We start from the raw sequence: 17277 nt of genomic DNA on the forward strand, positions 1-17277 counted from the left end.
GGACCATGCTGAATTCAATTTGAAGTTGTTTGTTTTATTTTATTTTATTTATTGAAAGGCTTCTCAGATCCACAATGGAGCTAGAGAAGAAAATTGTACTGCGCAATAAGCAGTAATTTACAGTTTTTTGGCATAACTTATGAGATGCATGGCCTCATGCACTTCCTGCTCTGCTGGATTTGCAGCAGTGGCTTGAACTTTGCCTCCCACATTCAAGGTGAGTTTCCTGACCATCAGTTTATATAATCAGCTTTTCTGCCCCAAGGATTATGTGGAGCAGTTCCCTTTTTATGTGTATATAGTTCTTCCTGGAGCAGAAAGATTGATTCTGTAGCCTAGTGGTTAGTATATCTGGCTGGGATGTGAGAGACTGGACTCAAATYAGTAGCTTGGATGAAGCAAAAGAGGAGTAGCGTGAACTCGGGTTGTTCACCAGGATGTGGGGTTATCTGACACTAGCATGCTGATTACTTGGGGGTGCTGAGTGAGCATGCATGCATGTATCCCTTCTGTGCATATTGAAAATCTGAGACGGTATCTCAGAATAGCTGTAATGCAGAAATGAAAAAGAAAAAAAACCCTCTAAAACTTCAAACCTATCTGTACAAGGGGTGGAAAAGTTTAACTGAGTTTCTAAATACCAAGCTATTTTGTGAACTCTGTTAAATAAAGTTTTCATAGAAAGTTTAAGATCCTTTGGAGAGAGACTACTGATAAAATGTGCAAGAGGTGTAGAATACAGATGGGGTACACAGGCTTACATTCTTCCTTCAGAAAAGAACTGTTTTTATTTGGTGTAACAACTTTGTAAAGATCACACTTATAACAAGCATTTTTGGTTAACTCCCTACCCATGTGGTTCTCCTTAGGACAGATGTTGTTCAGCTGAAATGAGCTGAAGCACTGTCCATTGCCTAGGACCTCATGATAGGTAGGTTTCGAAAGCTCACTGTGCTTCATGTTGGTCACTGACAGCAGGCAGGTCATGAGAATGAAGATTAAGCTGTTTCAGCAGAAGTGTTGTCATTTCTTTGCCTTTACATTGCATACGTGGAGCAGTCCCTCTACACATCTTTTCTCAAGTAGACAGCCAAAACCTGTGAGATAGCTCCACAACAGTGAAGGAATTATTAAATGTGGAATGAACCCCCTAACTAATCATGGACCCGTAAGAAGAAACTGAAGAAAATTTAGGATGCCTTTTGGGGGGAAAGAAATTCTGATTATTCTAATTCCTTCTCCTGTACAGAAAGAGTTGTCATATTCTAGCACATTTTTGTCTTGTCTAGATTTAAAGGTTGAACTCTGCTATAAGGAAAGATCTTATGATCCAATGCTTGCCATTTATCCTTTGTCGATTTCCATTAACACTGTTCAAGTTTTCGTGGTTGTGACAGTGGAATCAGATTTCATAAGGGAAGTGAAAATCTTATTTTCAGACAGATGTTGGATGTCAAAAGCAGAAATATACATTAGAAAGCTTTATCTGATGAGCTATATGTATGGTTTAATTTTTCAGTACAAAGTATAACTAAATTGTCTGGCCTTCCTGGATTAGTCCTTAATGTTTCATGCTATAATCTTGCAAGAAGATCTAAAGTGTGCCATTTGGGTATTTCTGGTATATTTAAGCTGCTAATTTTGTAGCTTTTCTGTTGTGAAGGATTAGTATCTGGTTCAATTTATTGACTAATTAAATTTTTTTAGTTGTTGTTGACCATTAAAGTGTGATGTGCTCTATGGTCATAGATAAATTCATCCTCTACTAATTTTGAAAGGGAATACTTTTTAACCTTAATTTCCTTCCACATTAATACTAATCCTGAAGCTTCTTTTAATAGCAGAGAAAAAAAAAAWATATATATATATATATTTAGTAAGATAGATTTCACTACTGTAAATTACTTTTACTATAAAATTTGGGTCATACTGATTCCTAGCTATACTACTACTTAGAAACGGATATTTTTAACATGTTCATTTACTTGCTTTTCCTCATCTTCGGAGGGAAATAATTCTCAAGAGAGGGAGGGGGGAATTGGCACGTATAATGCTTGCCAGGAAAGAAATGAGTAAAATATGAAGGGCCATACTAAACCTTCAGGTCTGCACAAAGATGTGTGCAGGCTTCACAGATCAGCTGTCTGACATGGCCTTAGACTTTCACCTAGTAAACCCTAAGAAATGAGACATTTACGGTCTGCCCATACAGCACAATGAACATTTCAGATCACAGATTATACTGGCTTGCCTGGTTAACAAGAACAGGGAAGAGACAGCAGCTCAGCATGTAATAGCAACTGAGGTTTACATGCCTGCAGTCCCTGAAGACCTGCTGCACTGTTGAGGGTTAAACCCTGTGCTGCTTTATCTGCTGTTAAGCATGCTAGCTCAAGGAAGCAGATATGTGTGATAGCATATATGACACTAATATGCCTTCATCTTACCTAGATATACCAGTCATCTTCTCTACTGCAGAAAATGAAAAATAGTAGCCACCTTATTATTGCATTGCAGATATTTGTCACTTTGTGGTGTTTGGCTATCATAAGGCTCATTTAATGTGAATTAGATGGAAGGTGTGCAGAGTGGTATTCTGACTCCTTTCCAAGGAAAAACTTGGCTGAGCTGGCAGTTAGCTTGCTGAGGGTTGGCTGTGTGTAGCTAAGTCTTCCTGGAGCTGGGAACAGAGATGCAGGGTGAGTCGTGAAGAGCCTGTAGCAGGCAGGAGTACAACATTAGGATATGGTGAAGACTAGCCTGTATGTAAGATATTAGGTAACTTTTGTGAGTGTTTAGGCTCCCAGTGACTTGGACAATTCAGACTGAGGAGTGGCTGGGGGAAACTTGCGTGTTGTGCTCAGAGAAAGCAGAGCAATTCCAAGGAAGAAAGGTGAGGAGCCTGGAATCACCTATGTGGATGTCCCTCAGGAGGATAACCTCCTGCAGCAAAGATGACGTAGTGTTTTGATTGTATCTGACTTAGCTTAGCTGGTCATAGTCCTTCCAGTGACTTAACTAAATGTATTTTATACCAATTTAGTTAAATGGATGTTAAAACTGTGAGTAGATAGCTTGTTAGCCATGGTACCGTATATCCAGCCATAGTAAGCCATGCTTGTGACTACATTATATGAACCCATCAAATACTGTTGCCAAAGTCTACTGTTGATAAAGACCATCACTTTAAATGGCAAGATTTTGGTGAGAAAAACTTGGTGCCCTCAAGACAACTCAGAACATAGCAGGAAGAGGTGGCAGGTTGAGGGTAGGAGAAATGTTGGGGTGCTTCTTATGAGCTGGTGACCTTTTCCTGAGTGATCTTCTGGTGCATGGTCACTGATATGCTACTCTGTCTGTGGAGGCTTGGTGTGGAGGAGGTCATTTATGGTATTGGGTTTTGCTCTTGCTGGGTATGCAATAGTGTAATTGAAAATGGGAGGAAAGGAATTTTCCATAGAATTATTGCTTCAAGGAGTGCAGTTGATGTCATTTGAAAGACATGGTTTCTTACTGTGTCTTTGCAGTTCTGCTCCCTAGCTCAGAAAGCTCAACTGAAATAGTAATTTTCCTAAAAGGAACATTAAGCTGTTGAGAAAACTTTTCAAGTACCTTGCTGTAACACTAGCAAAGACTGATCTTTTGGGAATTTTGGGTTTTTTTGTTTAGTTTGGGATATACCTTTTTTTTGTCTCTAAGTGTAATCAGGTTAGTCGGTCTGTCAGTCTCTCTCAACATCTACAGTAAGCAATTTGAAGTGTCTGAAACCCTCATCTCTTTTTTTCGTTCATGACTTCTTCTCAGCGCCTTAAATCTGTGTGCTAACAAACTGTCCACCGTTGATTTAGTGATTCATGAAATAACCAAAAATATTAATAGTGTTTCTCTCAGTCCCAGATTTGGATTTAGAAACACCTTACTTTAAAAAGAAAGTTCTTTCATAGTATTTTAAAGCATATGATTTCTGTAGAGCATTTGCAGCTGCTAATGGTAGCTTGTGTACTTAGAAATTAGTATGTAATAACATATCTCATGATAATCTGGCAGCTGGGGAAGTCCATGTGCATTCAAAGACAAATAAGGGACTAGTCACTTTGGTAACTACCACTTTGCAGCCCTTTCTGTAAAAGGCTACAACATATATGTGGTATAAAAAAGGCAAGAGATGCCCCAAACCAATATTAGAGAAAGAACAGATAGGATAAGATATTCAACACCATTTCAGAAAGCATCAACAAGGCAAAGTATATCCCTTTAAATCATGAATTATCTTTTACATGAAGAAAATGGTCACCCGAGTAGTCTCCTAAAAAACACTTTCAAAAATTAAACTACCTCATGCGTAGTGTGTAACATTTATTTTCCATCAAGCTATTTTAGGCTGGGCCGACACTCCTAACTGGTTTCATTTGGTTCTCAACAAGCTGATAGATAACTTATGAGAGGGAAAAATTGGCTGGGCGTTCTGTTTCTTTATACCTTTTGGATTCAGGTATAACTACTTGAATTGCAAAAGGGATTTAGGTGGTACCTATCTTGTTTAAGGTATTTTATTGAACTAGATAATGAAACAAAATGCGTGTGAGGGAATGCATTCAAAGGAACTGAGACAGGTGCATATCTTGTTTATATCTGAATTTTAGATTTACTGTCTTTGTTGCCTTTTTGAGCACAAATGAAAATTAAATGAAGTGACAATGCTGAAGCAGTGTGCTCTTTTCAATCATCTCTCTTCCCCAACCTTTTCAGTTCATCTCTGTGTGTGTGTGTGTGAGTGTGTGACACTTTAATGCATGCTGTGAACATATGCCAAAATGGTCATTCTTAAAAGCTGCCTTCATTCACTTTGAGCTGTTATTGAGAGCTTTGACTACTTTGTAGATAAATTGCACAACCCTGAATCAACGTCTCAGTGTTTGCTGGAAACCAAACAAACCATTTTGACAAAAACACTATTGCATTATGTAGCGTGATTGCAAAGACGGCTAACTTCATGCGGAATGCAGGTATCAAAACACCTTCAGCGTCTCAACAGAGACAATGAGGTAAATGTGGCTGCTCATCTTCAACAAAAAAAATTGGAAATGCTTGTTTCCTGTAAATTACTTTGAACGCTTGATAGTTATTCCAAAGTTATGGGTGACAAAATTTTTGGAGTGTAAATTACTACGTGTATTTCATCAAGGTGGTTTTCAGATAGTGTAATACTTTGGCTTTATACTTGTTTTAATTCTCTTTAATATAGTCTTGGCTGTAGCGTAAATGTTCTTAATACTGAATGCTCTCTTTAACAAGAGAGTTTAATTGAATAAACTAGCTCTATTGTGTAAGTAAGGAGTTTCTTGGGAAGTTGGCTTCATTTGAGTTTGAACTATATTGTCTAATTTGTTCCAGAAGTGAAGTGAACTTGTTTTTCAGAGTTTGCTCATGATATCTGGTGGTCATAGTTACAATGAATTGCATTCCTTTCTAATTGATACACTTTTCAAATGCATAAACTAAGCTACAGTGTTTGCTATGCATTGAAAATACAAAGCAGTAGTACCTTCCCTAAGATTTTTTTTTTTTTAATTGTCTTTTTAATCAGAAGAACAGCAACCCCTCCCTTCTATTGCTGATACTCTAGAAGTTGGGAACTGTCTGAGCCACAGCTTCTCCAGTAATCTGAATAAAATACTTCCATGGATTTAAACAGAGACAGAGAGTGGAAAATGGACTCTACAAGAGATTGTAAAACACATGTATATTCACCGAGTAAATGAGATAGGTGTTTGAAACAATAAGCTGCTCTATAATGCACAGACATTCTTTCAGGCTACCCAACCCAGGCTCTGAAGTCTTTCTACACATTGATAAAAATGTCTAACTCTGAATGAAATATGTTTATTTGGTCTCATATAAAGCCCTGTAAGCTACTAAGAACTGGAGCTGCTGACTCAGTCATTGTTCCTGTTTTTTAAAACTCCTCCCATTCAGTTAATTAAAAAACCTGTTCCTGAGCATGAAACAAAAGCACTTTTTGTACAAAATTGATCTATGTACATTTTCAAAATTTCTGCTCTGTGAATGCAGTTTTTCTTTAGCTTTGTTTATTGCATCAAAAGTGCCTGCCAAAAACAGTGCTGTTTACATGACTGTCCTCATCAGATGAAATATTTTACTATACACCGTCCTACACTTGCACCATGGCCTGTTTAACATGGAGCAGGGTCAAAACCTGAGAGACACAAAAGAATGCTCAATAAGCAAGATAGCGATGAATGAATTATAGTAGTAGTCATAGTCATGCCATTGAAATGGAGATCCTGGTGTGGGAGTAGCAGAAGGAAAAAGTGCTGTCAGCAAAAAGCCGAAAAGGTGGTGGTTTTGTGACTAAAGAATGTTTCTTCCCGCTGTGGCAGAAACACTAATACCTTGAGTTTTGCTAAGTGTTAACTTTGAAACTTTGTTAAATAAATAAATAAAAGCTGTTACACAATAAGACAAAGTTAATGGTTAAGCCTAGCAGTTGCTGCTGTTCTTTTTGCAGAAGCATAGACTTGTCAGAAATAAAAGAATGTGTCTAAAGTTGTTTGGAAAAGCCACTTTTGCTCTGTCAAATTTGTTTAAGATGGCTATGAAATCCAAAAAGTTGTCTCTGGTGTAAATCTGCAAGTCACTTATGTTTACAATCTCTGAAATCCATATTATGACCAAAAATATGTGTCTCTTTTCTGTGTTCCTACACATCTTAATTTCGTCCCTATAATTATAACTCTCACCAATTTTCCAGTCAGCAAAGTGAAATAACAGAATTTAGAGCAGGCCTAACAAAGAAATGGTGGTTAAAAAGAAATGGTAGCCTGGTAGTTTATAAATTGCAAAACCTTGTGTGCTTCAACAGAACAAAATTTTGCTCCCCTGAAACAATTAGCCCTCTTTCCAAACTTAGTTCTCTCTCTAAGGGCAAAGTTGTATTCATACATTAGTACAAGATTTTTTTGTTGACATTGGTGGGCAGAATTTCTTTTTTGAATGCTGTCTGGTATTTGTCTTAACTTTCAAATGAATGTTTACTTGTGACCACTGGTAATAAGGAGATATATTAAACTAATACTTGTAAGTACAATCTCTGTTTAAAATCTTTAACTCTTTTCAGTGCAAAATTTCTCTTCACCTTCAAAACAAATTTAGAACCCAAACAGTAAAAGAATTCTATTCAAATAGAGTGACATTGAACTCAGATTTTGAAATACTGCGACTCTTGGAAAACACTCCAGTTTCTTGTGTTGAAGCTTTGGTTGCACGGGTAACTGGATTTCACTATTTATCATCAAAATGAGAAGAAAGGGAAGGAAGATTTCTTCCCATGTTGATTTCCAGTGAGAAGACATCCTCTTGAAGGGAAGGGGAGAGTTGAGTTTCTGTACTTGCTCAGTACTTGGAATCACAAATAGACTGTGAAATATGACTACCGTTTCTGGTGTTGACATCAGTCCAAAAGAAACAAATTGATATTGCTGTGTTTTCTTCAAACTATTGATTACAAATGTAGTTTTAATTGAAAATGGGAATTTGCTTCTTATGCATTACAGAGCAAATCTAAAGTTCTTACACATTCATAATTGCTACTGAAATGAATGTCACTGTGGTGGGGGGAATCCATGGTAAAGGCAGAATTTTTTGATGCAACTGTGATATAAAACCTCCAGCACACTGGGCTGACCTTTAAGAAGTATTCTAACATGGCCTGTTTTAGTCTGCGTGAAACTAGTAATATTCATTTCAAATATTAACCAGGAGTTTGTTCTTTTAATCTCGGCTTTCTTTTGTGCCTTAGTTAAATGTTAATCTAGTTGTAGCCATCCCTTTTCTTTTAATGAATGCCTTGAAACTAGAGTACACTGATGATTTGGGAGGTGATCAGCTAGTTAAGAATAGGCCTAAACCAGATGATTTGGGAGGTGATCAGCTAATCAAGAATAGGTCTAAAACAGATGAAGTCTGTGCTGCCACTTAATTTTAAAAGTACACAATGTCTTTTACTAAAATAGGAAAATCAATGAGCAGAACAATGCAAAAAATAGTTTCTGAAGTTATGGGTGATTTTTGAATCCATAAATTATTTTTAAATAAACATCAATACAGTGTACATTATTCTTTTTTTCACTCATTGTGACGTTGATTATGTTCAGTTTCCTGAGCCAAATAAGATTCTGTTGAGGGACTTGTCTACTTCCTAATGTAAGGCTTGATCTTCAGCTTACATTGCAGTACCTGTCTCCACTGGGCAGCTTTGTCACCACTCCTTAGGATCCAGCTTTAGCCCTGAATCAGTGTTAATGAAACTAATATATTTGCTCAGTAAGACAAGTAATTCCAAGTACAGTAAGATCTGTAATCATGTACTTTTTCACCTTTGATTCTATGTCATTTTCTTTTTCAGCCTTTTCTTATAAAGGACGGCAATTTTTGGTAGAGGCACCTGTTAGATGAGGGAGAAGTTGGCTTTGCCTCCCTTTAAAATCTTCCTCTCCAGGGGCAGGCAAATCCAGCAGCCAGTCTCATCAGGACCTTGGATGCCACTATAGTAGATCAGAGCCGTAAGCTTTTAGTGACTCCTTCCATTTTCATGACTGAGGTCTAAGTGGGCATCCAGCCAGTCGTAACCCCTCCAGTGCAAAAAAGAATAGTGCTAATACTCACATAAGAAACGCTTTTGTCTTCAGGCAGCTGCTATTAAACATAATCATCTCAACATTGTTTCATGCAAGTTCTGAGTTGGTTTTCTTGGGCTTTTGTAACATTTCTCTCTCTCTCGATGCCTTTTTGTATGCAATCTGGGTAAGTTTTACTATCTGTCAGGATATATGGCATCTTCATGCACATATGTATTCATAATCTTCCTGTTCAACAGGAAACTAGCAATAGTTTTTATTAGCAATAATTAAGACAGACAGTGCTGTAGTCATCAGACTCCTTTCCATGGTCGCTGGAGTGTGTGAACCAACACTCCTATGGAAAGCTGCCTACAGGATATTCTTCATGTCTGTTGGCAACACGTGGGAAAGGAATGAAATGGATGTTAATTATAAGTTAGATCGATGTTGACCTAGTGAGTAAGACAAATCTATTTCATTTCTTGTAGTCCAGACACTCAGACATGTGACCCCATAAAACTGAACATTTTATTGTGATAATCTAGTATTTGTGATGATAATAACTTATGAAACAAAGCTTAGATGTTAGACTTGTTTTCCCTGTCAGTCTTTTTATATAACCTGTAACGTAAAATTCACTCTCATGCAATATCTGTGAGTTAAGTCTCCTTTGAACTATGATCAGTAATCACTAGAACTGATTTTTCTTTGTTATGCTGCCAGTAGAATCTTTTTTTTTTTTTGTAATGCTACTTAGAGTCATAAAAGTAAGATACAGAAAAGACATGCTAGACTCTATCATCTCCTCCTCTTTACCAGCATAGGATTAGAGGTTTTGATTAGAAGTGCAAGCATTATGTTGCTGTGTGGGAAACTTATTTTGTTTCCCTTTCTTGATCTCTTGAACATCATATATATGCACATATGATGTGTTAGTGTGCTAATTCTTTGCTCCTACATGTCTCACTAGGTTGTGATGCTTGACTCATTCTGTCTTGGTTGAATGGGTATTTATACAGCAGACACAACACAAAGAGAAATAGAGGCTTTTAAGGCTCCAAAAATCTTGATAATACTTCCGAGAAGTAAAACTATTCATTTTGAAGGGCTACTTCCCCTTCACAGGGCATGAAATGTTACACAAGCTCTACTGACTTGAATGTGCCATTGTGCCTTGCCCTCTGTTTTACAGTGCCATAAGTTTAACTCCAGTACACTTCATGGATTCTTATTGTATTATGTTTACTTAGACATGTCTCTAGTTAATATTTCATCTGTTTTTTAATACATTCCCAAAACTTCCGAAAGATTGGGTACAGGTGGGGACACAGGAAGTCCTCTTCTTCCCTCCCCGAAGAAAAAGTTCTGACAGGCAGTTCTATAAAAGCAGAGTCAGAGGCAGCATTTCAAAGTCTGTTTAATAGCTATTTCATGGTGATTATAATGTAATAATCAATAGTAGCTTTTCCAGTTCATGGCCTAGTCATTATTCTTTGAAAGCTGTGTACCTGAAGACTCTGGTTTTGTATTTTCCTGCTCTATTCTCAATCCTTTTATAGCCTTCTGTATGCTTTCAGCAGGCCACAGTCCAAAACGAAAGGAATAGGTATGTATAACTTCAAAAAATGTGTGTGTCTCTCTCTCCCTCCCCCCTTTTCTTTCTGTACAGTATATAGCTCACAGATGCTATCAACTTGGCATATAAAGATGAATTTGTACTGCTGGGTTGATCTGCTCCTTTTTTTGATGGAGGGAATTGATCTTACCGTTGCATCGCATCCATGTTAGTTTGCTCACAGATTCCAGTCTGAAGCCAAGTCGCCAGTTCCTTTGATGCAGAAACCTGCACGTGCCCAAGCAGGGGATCAGCTCTCCTGTCCTCTCTGAGAGCAGTATGGCCATGAGCCTGTCTGCACCAATTGATTTGGGGACTAGGGCTTGCTCTGGGCATTGAACAGTGTTCTGTAATTCCATTTATACATATAGTTTCTTTCCCTAATGAGTCTTTTCTCCCTTACTCTCCCCTCTGCAGTGAGGGGCTAGGAACTCCTCTGCTCCAAAACTCCTGAAAACACCAGTACTCTTTTTTTCTTGTGGAGAATTGCAAAATGCTAGACTTCAACAAGCGGGAAGATAAGAAAAGCAAAGTGAAGCATTTCTTTCCCGCTCGTTGTTACTTTGGCACGTCTGCCAAACCTTTTCACATTTACTTGGTGATACATCCCAGAAAGAGCTACAGTATTAACTTTATACCTTGGTTACAGTTAATCAAATATAGCTGTATCGAAGACTCTGATAAATTCTTTTTTGTTCTCTCTTTTTTCATGTCTAGACAGCTACAACCACAGTCACCCCAATGCTTCCTGAAACGGAATGAAACACAACACATAGGTTCTACACAAATACATTTTGGCAGATGTCAATTTACATAAAAAGCTGATTTTTAAAAATAACATGTAGGCTGATGTGGCTGAAGTTAGGATTGTATCTTAATCTAGTTTTAGAGTCTTTGGTTTACCATTCCTGCTCTTGACTAGCTGCCTTCTTTAGGGAATTAGACAGGGAAAATAGCTCTACCTTGTGATCTAGTTGATGGGATGAAAAGTGATGAAATAAACCGAAACTTCCTTCTGTCATCCCCCGCTAAGACAAATCTATTTCCACCTCACCATTGAGGGCAGATGTGCACACTGTGGGCAGAAGACTATGCAGATCCCTCTGAGAAGTGAGAGTGCTGAAGTGCACTTTTCCATTTAGGTCTTCACGTGACTGTGTTCTCCCTGGCATCTAGCAAGCCAGCTCTCTCTGCCCTGCTCTCCTTTATCACATCTTATTTACTCTGTAGGTTTATACTATTCAACTCTGCTCAGTTACATCAAGGATCATCCTTTTGGGGAAGAATRCAAAGATATTTCATATCAGCCTGAGGCACTGGAACACTAAAGTGTGAACAAAAATTGTCTTTTCCCAAAATGGTGGTATTCTGTCAGGTACAGAGCCTTTCTTTCTCAAGTCAAGTCTGCTGTTCTTTGAAATGCTGAAATGCAGTCAGCAGTCAACAAATAATGTGAAACATAAACCTCTGCAGTACTTCTGCTACCCTGCTGTGTTGTCTGTGCATTCTTGAGAAACACTGGGCTTTGCAGATAGTCTCACATAGAGAGATGTAAGACTTACTAAATAATCAAAGCTGCTGAAAGACAATACAACTCCTGCTCCTTAGAGAAACATTTAACAGCTAATGTAATTGAGCAGATGTTTCTGTGACCTTCCATCTTTTCTACTGATGACATGCAGCTACTTTTTTTTTTTTTTTAACAGAATAGTCAGATTTTCTTTTTGGATATATGAGCATATATATGCTCTCATGTTTATGTCTCTGTATGTTTATATCTCCAAGAACTTGACTGTTTGTTCGGTCTATGAACCTTTGTCATAGGTAAGGACTCCCCTGGTCTAGGCCCTTTAGACACAGCACGAGAAGAATGTTTGTCTTGGAAAATCTGAAAGGTTTAAAACAAAAAACAAAGCAAAAAACTCCCACCAAACCCTCTGTATTCAAAAGGGACCAGAGCTATGATGAAGCAGTATTGCAACAACAGAAAATAAAGATTACCACTAACAAAACAAAATTAGTTGGCTTCTTGTGCCCAGGTGCTGATAGCTGGATATTTAARCTGGACTTTATTCCKTTTCTTTAATGGTGGCTTTCAAGACTTTGTGTGCATGTCTGGTTCCAGGGCAAAGTCTGGCCACTGCAGAGGGGTCACATTTCAGGAGCAAAGAGCCCACTGCTCTGATGGTGAATGCAGGACCAAGCAGGGAAGGGGTCTCTGCTCCAACCAAAGGGTGGGAGGACAGCCATGCTGATAGGCTAGCACAGAGTTTGTCTCTACAGCCAGACTGGCAGGCTATTTGAGGGTAAGGGGTAAGTCACTGCTAGAACCAGAGGACCTTATATCACAGATATATCTGTATGAGCTGGTTGCAGTTGTGAAGGTATGTAAGCCTGCAAGAGCCTGAACATGGGAAGTGGCAGAAATGACCAAAAGCCTGGAACAGAAAGGGCTGGCTAATGACCCGAAGCAGATCCTGCTCACAAATGTTGCAGAACTGGCTTCTGGCAATAAGAAAGATGACTGATCTTCCTACTCCCGGTGGTTTTTAATAAATGCCTCCATAAACTAGAGGATAAGCCCTGGTTTAGATCTTTCCCCACCTTTTTATCTTTCCATGCTCATTTCCATCAGCAATGGATTTACTGTCTTTGCTAAGCGTACCTTCACACAGGAATAAGATTTCATAATCTGCACAGATAATATACTGGAATGAAACTGTTCCAATACCTTGCCTGCCAGAGACCGGACTGAAAGATAAAGAGATATAAAGCTTACAGTAGTAGTTCATTACTCTCTTATATGCCATTTGGCTGCAAAGGAGTAACCACACCTGCTCAGTCGACTGTGTAGGTTTTTACAAATCTGATCTTTCTGCTCCTGCGTTGATTTACTAGGGCAACGTTTCATTATTCTTTTTTGTGCTAGTAAGAGAGAAAGGGGTGTACTTCTATGGAAGTATAGTTTTAGTTTTATATTTTCTTTACTATTTTGTTGTTAAATTCCTAATTAACGTGCAGTTAAATTGTGTTGTGATTTAAGCTTGCAGTGAATTTTGTAAAGTCTCCTGATGAAATCTTGCCTCTTGTCAAGTGTAATAAAATTCAGCTTTAACTTGCACTCAAGCCAGACTTATCTACATTTAACTTGTATTTCAGCAATGCTCTTGGAAATTTGCTGCTATGATTTTGTATGGCAGCTTGAGTAGAGACTGGGGAGGAATGTAATGTGAAATTGTCTCCTCCTTCCCCATTAGTTATTTGCTTGACATCTGGCTCAAATGTGTATTGCAGGCCCTTCTTCAGCCCTTCTTCCTCTCCTTCCAATAAAAAAATCTGCCTTTTTCAATGAGGAAATAATTTTCAAAAAACAGACTATAGAAAATCTTGAGTTATAAATCATCTTTTCCAAAGGAGAGGCATTTTAACATCCAATCCAGACAGCTTCTACACACAGAACATTTCCTGATTTCATAGCAGTGGGAGATTAAGGCTGCCCTTATGTTTTGAGATCCGTACATGCTCCTCTGTGATCAACCTTCTCATGAACTGGTGCTTATTAGCAGTGAAGGCACAGACAGCTTTGTGTTTGTGTGGCTCAGCTGAACGAAGGGAAGGATGACATAGATGGTGACATAGACGGTTCTGAGCATCTCTTTGTACTGAAGCAAAACTCCAGCTGATTTTTTTTTTTTTTTTTTTTTTTACACAAATGTGTAAATGCAAAATGGATAACAGACCCTGCTTCCAGTTTCTCACAGCTGAAAGCTTTTGTTGTGTGATGAGGAATTTTGGACTTTTTTGCAGAAGTGTGGATTGTAATGGGTAACTGGCCTTTTCTTGCCACCAGACTATCTATTCTTAAATACATATGGGCCCTGGTGAAATAATAATATTATGGTTCCAAACAGAGTAGCTAGAATTAAAGATCACTGTCTCATTCAAAGTGCAGCATGAACATTGTTCAGATATAAGTAATTATTCAGTATATTTTCCTCCACAGTTCTTCATGTGACTTCATGTCTTGTTACTATGTCCAGCTCAGTTCCCTTTCTGAGGAGAGAGTTAACTTCTTTCTGTATTTCCAAGTTTTTATCCCTGCAGTATCTGATAGTTTAACTAAAATTGACATAGCTTCCTTGTGGTATTGTTTTTAACTCCATTCTGTTTGTAAGAGGGAAGTGTTAAATCAGAAGTATCCTGCTGGTTTTAGAAGATCTATCCAAGATGTCTAGAACTTGCAGTATTTTTGTTTGTTTTTCTTCAGGGAACTTAAAGCATAAAATGCCATTATAAATTGTAATCACAGCTTGCCTTGAATAGTTACTACAGCTGGGAATCCTGCAAATCAGACCCCTAGGTCCCAAACTGGGCAATCAATTAGGGTTGCAGCCAGGTGGCTCTGTCATTAGTGAAGGAGGACAGCAGTGCTCCCTGATGAGCAATTCAGAAATAAGTCCCAGGAGAGAAAAACAGCCCAGGGTCAACCTATAGAAAACACTAAGCATGAGGACTTCTGTAAAATATAAGGACATCTGTCCCATAGTGACTTTCTGCAAACTGCTGTCACTGACTCGATGCTCCAGAGTACTGTTTTTCTGTGCTATCAGGTGCTCCTTGGTGCAACTCATAGTTGCTGGTGGTGAGTGATACCCTGGTACATGCTGATGCCATGTCAGGAAAAGGCTGGACTTCATGCAGTTCCCCTATACTCCTGAATTTCTTTTATAGGAAAGCTGGGTGCATGGAGGGCAAAGGCCCTGCAGAGCTGGGGAATTCATCTTCRCCTTAGGCTATGGCTGACAGGAAAATTCTGAAAGCATGATTTTCATCTTTTTCTTTCTCAGCTCATGCATTGGTCACAACACAGTTTCCAACTTCTGTAACATAAAGCAGAGGCTAGCTTCATTCTCTGATTCTTGGAATTGGAAAATGTGCAACCACATAATTAAAGAATGGCAATTTTGCATATTTACAGACTGCCCTTCTGCTTATTATTCAGATTATCTGAACCCAGAGGTGTAGTCTGCATGGCCCACTCTATAGCTTTACAGTAAAAGATGGTCAGAGCAGGCAAACTGAGGAATTCAGCTTCAAAATGCTAGCAAATTTCTGCTGAGCATGTAAAACGTTTCTTCAAGTGCTTATACCTCATCAGATTTCCTATAGCTACCTGTAGTATCTGCCAGACACAGCTTTGTAACTCGTAAAATTTCTACGCTCAGTCTTGGAGGTGCTGTAAAACCTGTGGAAGGAGAGGTTACCACAGTTTATCAAGGTAGATAGTATGTGTATATCAAAAGTTTCCTATACCTTCAGTAAGCAATTAAACAAATTTACAGGAAAGAAAATCTCTGGAGCTATTAAGCGCAAAGATACCTCTTCCCTGCTCAGGAAGTCCATGAGCCATAAGTTCCACTCTAGAGGTATGGAAGGGAGTCTAGGGCGTTATTGCTAGTGATTCTTAAATTGTTCCTTAGGCATCTATTGACTTTTGTCAAAGGCAGAATACTGCACAAGGTAGGCCTTCAGTCTGACCTGGTAAACCTATTCCTGTACTGAACTGCAGGAATGTCTTTACCAGGTCAGACCAAAGTCTGTGTATTTCTACTGCAGAAATATGCTATATTAGTGTTGGGTTTTTAAGTATTTCAATTGTTTTAGCTGAACTTCAAATAATAGTGTGTCCTGAAGCAGACATATAGTTAAGAAAACTACAGGGCAACTAATATTTAAAGTGTAATGAAGTTTATTAAACAGCTGCAAAGCAGTCTTACAGTGGGAAGTGTCAGCATCTTTAGTTATTGTACTATACAGCACCACAAGCCCTGTTGATAATACTTTGAAATTACTATGGTCACTTTAGAAAGAAAAAATGTATGGAGAGGAATAAAAGAAAGTGTTCTGTCTTAAAAATTGGTATGTAGGCTACATCAATGATATTTGAACATACAGACTGAAAAACTTGTCCCCATGTCAGCCGGGTACTGGGGTCGGATGTAACATCGATATCTCTCTTGATGTGTGCATGTGTGTACACGTGTGCACACTTGCAGTAGGGTGGAGGGATGGGGCTTCAGGACTTGCTGAACTTGCGTTCATTTCCTCTTCTGCTACTAGGTGGCCTGCAATAGCGTAGTGTGGATGAATCCTCTGAACATATCACAAAAGTCACAAAATGCTGAAGGAGTGAGAAAGTATTTTTGTAGGTGGATGACTTCCTGCTGTATTGGATGACTTTCAGTGAAGTTGAGTACCGTTTGTGAACAATGATGCAGTGGCAGGATGCGTTGCTAATTTTAAAGTGTGATTTACAGAAGATGCGCAAAGCATTGGTTTTACTCAGTCTTTCACTCAGTTTCTTGAGTTGTTTCTCATAATAAGTTTTACTGTGCTGCTGTCTGGCTGAGATCATCGCTTAAGTTTGTACTGGTTAATATTTCTAAATTTGGGAAGATCTCTCCAGTGATTTTACATTTAATTCATACCAACAGCAAAAATATCTGTCTAAGCATTTGGTATGACCATATGTGCAAAAGAAAGCTTTTCAACCTTGTGTTCATAACACACAGAAGTGATTGAAGTACCTACCTGTGCGGAGTAATGTGTGCAGTCCTGCCCGAGTCAGCTGCCTTGGCGTTAATTCTTACTTTTAGAACACCTAGAAAATAGCAAAACGGTTATTGTGCTGTCGGGGGTAAAGTCAGCAAGAAACACCTCTTCCTAATGCTTTCTGAAGATGCTCACCTTCAAAAGAACGTTAAGTGTATATGGGTTGATTTCTTCTTATGTTAGTTAGTTAGTCTTCTGTTAGGGAAGCCTAGGGGAAAGGGTTGTAGCCTAGGATTTTTGAAAAGCTGTTTGATGACTCTTTTTAAAAAAAAAAAAAAAAAAAAAAAGGAAAATCCTATATTTATTGTTTGGGTTTTTATGGTAAAGGGTATGTTTTTGTTCTGTAAAACTTAATATTAAGGGCCAGAAAGTGCTGTCTGTACAGATACTATTACAACGAATTAAGTATAC

The 17277-nt window shown here is 38.4% G+C and overlaps 1 protein-coding gene across 1 annotated transcript in view; it reads left to right on the forward strand.

Moving 5' to 3' along the window:
- The window catches only part of GAREM1 (GRB2 associated regulator of MAPK1 subtype 1), a 100241-nt gene that overhangs the window by 61344 nt on the left and 21620 nt on the right, over window positions 1-17277 (forward strand). The gene's annotated exons all lie outside the window — the stretch shown is intronic.

Source organism: Apteryx rowi, unplaced genomic scaffold (genome assembly GCF_003343035.1).
Source record: "Apteryx rowi isolate R43461 unplaced genomic scaffold, aptRow1 scaffold_352, whole genome shotgun sequence".
NCBI lineage: Eukaryota > Metazoa > Chordata > Aves > Apterygiformes > Apterygidae > Apteryx > Apteryx rowi.